Source organism: Macrotis lagotis, chromosome 1, assembly GCF_037893015.1.
Source record: "Macrotis lagotis isolate mMagLag1 chromosome 1, bilby.v1.9.chrom.fasta, whole genome shotgun sequence".
NCBI classification, from domain to species: domain Eukaryota; kingdom Metazoa; phylum Chordata; class Mammalia; order Peramelemorphia; family Peramelidae; genus Macrotis; species Macrotis lagotis.
This window is the reverse complement of record NC_133658.1, coordinates 820,796,007-820,800,197: the sequence shown is the minus strand read 5'-3', so window position 1 is coordinate 820,800,197 and position 4,191 is coordinate 820,796,007. Positions and strand designations below refer to the sequence as shown.

Here is a 4,191-nt window from a genome sequence, read left to right as displayed (position 1 = left end):
GGATGCAATGGAAGACCTTGGCCTTTTAAACCTAAATTGCCTGAGGCAATACTCATTCAGTGATTAAAGTCAAGTAAGAGAAGGATGAGGCAAAGAGGCCAAGAAAGACCACTTCTTAAAACAAATTCGACTGGCAGGGTGAGACCTCAGGGTTTCTTGAAGATTGAGATCAATGAAAAAGGAAAAAAGCAATTTTTTTTTGAATGGTCAAAGTAACACAACAAAATAAAGCTTCAGTCTAGTAGGGGAAGACCCTCAGCATTTCTGGCCAAAACAGAAACAATTGCTATGTACATTCACTTTGAACCAATCTGGGCTAAAGAAATGACCCAGCATGCTTAAGCTGAGACCCATTGTCGGCCAATCAAGGGGTGCCAGAGTGATCTTGGCATGTGAGCCCCAAATCTTACCAGGTCTTAGGATAGAGCACCTATGGTACTGGAAAACAATAAAGAAAGAAAGGAAGAAAAAAGAGATAGAGATAACAAAAGACAGAGAAAGGAAGAAAGTGTCAAAGCTTCACCTAAATTAGATTCAAAATAAAACAACAAAAGTTATCTAAGACAAAGGTTCACTCTTATTCTCTCATTAAATCCTCTGTTGATCTGAGAATCTGGTTACACATTTGCTCACAAAATGTCCTCCCATTATTATCTTGTCATAGTTAAGAAGATGACTAGCTATCTCCTTTCTAACTTAAGGGTTAACAAAGGCAGGAACCTCAGTAACTCTTCCAAATATAGCAAGCCATATTTCCCAATTTCTAATAATCTACCTTTCTGAGCTTTTCAGAACAATTAACAATAAGAGAGATAGTGGTTGCAAAATTATAAAGACCTTTGCCATAGGTTGAGAATCTAGACTTTGGTTAGTAGTATAAGCTGCAAAAATTATTAACTTTGACAAAAGAAAAAGCATTCATGACTACTAATTGTGGGGTCCCTTAGTTGCAAAGCATGGATAGCCAGCCAGCAGATTTAAGGATCATCCTGTTGAAGCACTGGACTTCCATATCATGCCACTAAGACTTCCATAAAACTGAAAATTCATGTTTTTGATTTTGAAGCTAAGATCAAATAGGTGCAGTCCACACCATTTGGGGATTGGATGCTTATTGTTTCCTACTGTCTTTTGATCTCCAAATATATGATATTCTCTTTCTAGGGAGTTGAATGAGGAGGACTCATTGGGGGAAGGACTGAACTGGGGTTGGGAACCACAATAGTGATCTTTGATTTATGTTTGGTGTGGTATCATCCCAATTAGTACGTGAAGGGCAGCACAGGAATTTAATTTGCTTCCTGGGTGATTTCTGAGAGCAAATTAAGTTGGTTTATTATTGGGACAGAGAATGAAACTGAAACCTAGAACTGAAATTATTTAGAAAGAAGTTTACCTAAATGTACAGGAAGAGGGGAGAGCCAACAAACTGGTGGCCTGCTCCTCATAATCTTCAATTTGTATAAATTATACATTCTATAGTCTTTTTTTTGATTCTTCAAGGCAATGGGGTTAAGTGGCTTGCCTAAGGCCACACAACTAGATAATTATTAAGTGTCTGAGGCCAGATTTGAACTCAGGTTCTCCTGACTCCAGGACCAGTGCTCTATCCACTGCACCACATAGCCGCCCCCATTCTATAGTCTTTAAACTATTCTATAGGTTTTAAAAATTGTAACAAGAAAATAACACCTTATTGGTCAGCTCAGAGGCAGTTTCCAGATAAAACCTATAGTATGCCTGAGATGGATGTTGAGAGTAGGTTCCTTAAATTAATCTTAAGATTTGGCTTCCTTAGAAGGTTTCTTCTTAGTTAAGCAGGGTTAGGTTCAAACAATATAATAAAATTTTCTTTGCAGTTCATTACTTGGGAAATCAAAGGGTACCCTAATCCCCTTCCCTGAATTTTTCCTGTACCTGGGTAAATATGACCCATCCTTTCTCCTGGCACCATTCCTTGAAAGTCTTCTAAGAACCAGTAGCTTGTGCAGCTGGCAAGAATAGTGCATTTGTGCCTGAGCCTGGTTTGGGGGTGCTTCCTGAGCTTTTGGGACACTCCCACAAGGGTCTCAGTGTGTGAGGCTCTGTCCTCCCTCCTGGTCTGTGAATGACCACAAGCACCCCCCTCTGCCACAGGGCTGAGGTGGGGGGGCCCTGCTGTTCTATGGGGGGACCTGGACTTCGATCTGGATCTGAATGTGGTCAGAGCCCAGCAGTCTCTCTTCACTCCCCTCCCTAGGTTCAATGGGCTCATGCCCTGGGGGCTCCTGCTTACCGGCTCCGCCTGCTTCTGTTCCTGGATCTGGGCTGCAGAGAACACGTAGCTCCCTGTGTGCCCTGAGGGCTGGGCTCCACGTGCTCTCTCTGGCAGAGGTCCCCCGATGTTCCCCCACTTTGTGCCTGGTGCTTAGCTCCCGAGACTCCCCCACGGCTCCCAGCGCCCTGGGGCTGCTTCTGGGAGGCTGAAATTCTTTCGCTCTGGTGAGCCACCCCTCCGGCGGGCCTCCCCTCCGACCCTGGGGGAGCAGAGCCTTTCTGCTCTTTTCCAGGTTACCTTGAGTTATTACTATTATGTTTTTTTAATTTTAAGTTTTTTCTCTCCCCTTTACTTTATCGCTCAAGCGAGTCTATATTTTGTGTAGGGAGGGGGTATTCTGTTTACTCTTAAACAAGAATATTTTATTAATGTATATAAAGAAACATTATTTCTACAAAAAGAGAATAAATAAATATAAAAAAAAGAATAGTGCATTTGGCATCCTGCATTTGGATTGGGCTTTCAGATTCAAACTGGGTCCTGTTTTGTAATATATAGCTCAGACTGGTCTTGGATTCCAAAGCTTGATTGACATTGTTCAAGACCCTCAATGGAAGACTTCCTGGAAGCCCTGGGTCTAGGTACAAGTTTAAATTGAAGGAACGACATCCCTGTATTGGATTATAAAAGACTGAATTTTGATCAACTCCCATCCATCCCATATCGTCTGGAGTTGCTAGCCCCATAGTTTGCCAGCGTAGCCATGGATATAGCTGAACAAGGTTTACAGACATCAAGGGGTCTCAAATGTCTCCAAACACTATATATGTATATATATATGTTTAACAACAAAGAATACACTCCATGTTGTATGAGAGAGTTCCATGGTAATTCCAAAACTTGAAATCCTTTTCTAGGGGCATACTAGAGTCACCAAGGGTCTCTTTCTCTTGACCCCCTTATTCACAAAATTTCTCATTCTTCCAAAAACCTTACATCAGTTGGGCTACACCTGCATGCAAATGAGTTAAGTCTTGATTAAAAAAAACAAAACAAAACAAAAACAAACCTCTTTAATTTGAAAAGACCAGCATTAGTAATTACTTTCTAAGTAGTCCTATGTGCTAAGGAGATAAATAAATTAATTTGCCAGGTGAGTCAATTTCCTCTGTTTTCTGAAAACAAAGCTTTCAGTTTAAATGTCAACCTTTACCAGATATCATTGGCAGCTCCTCCCTCAATCCACTATCACAATTTAGGGCAATACCTCCTACACTTGATTAAGTATAAGTTTGTTCTCAAGTTCTCTTTCCAATTAGACAGGGAGCTCTTAGAAGGGTGAGATTATGGTTTTTTTTTGTCTTTCTCTGCATCCCCCAAGGTTAAGTACAAATTCTAAACCTTAGAAATCACTTAAGTAGTAGTTGATTGATTGAGGTATGAATTTCTAGATTCATTCATGTTAAACATATTTCTATAATAGTCTTGTTATGAAAGAAAAATCAGAACAAAAGGGAAAAACATAAAAAAGAAAAAATGAAAATATTATGCTTTGGCCTGCATTGAGACTATAATTTCTTTTTCTGAATATGGATGGTATTTTACATCACAAGTCTTTTAGAACTGTCTTGGAGCATTGTATGGCTGAGAAGAGCTAAGTCTATCTTAGCTGATCATCACACAATGTTGTTGTGTTGATCACACAATTCCAATCCTTCCAATCAACCTAACTCTTGAATTTTCAATTTTTCCATTTCAATGACTCCTTTCCTTTTTTCTACAAATAAGTTCAGGTCTCCACTATGATTATAAAGTCTATACTTGCCTTAACAATCATGTCAATATATTATCTTCTCTCTCTCCTTTCACGGTTAAATTAGAAAAAATTACTTGCTCTCGTCTCCACTGTCTCATCTTAGTGTTATATTTTTATT

The 4,191-nt window shown here is 39.7% G+C and overlaps 1 protein-coding gene across 1 annotated transcript in view; it reads right to left on the bottom strand.

The window, feature by feature from the left end:
- LOC141488830 (tripartite motif-containing protein 49D-like) overlaps nt 1-2,503 on the bottom strand; it is a 21,065-nt gene extending 18,562 nt beyond the window's left edge. Inside the window, exon 1 of the mRNA XM_074189220.1 lies at nt 2,276-2,503. The gene's annotated coding sequence lies outside the window, so the exon portion shown is untranslated. The remainder of the gene's footprint in view (nt 1-2,275) is intronic.
- Nucleotides 2,504-4,191: the final 1,688 nt, after the last annotated feature.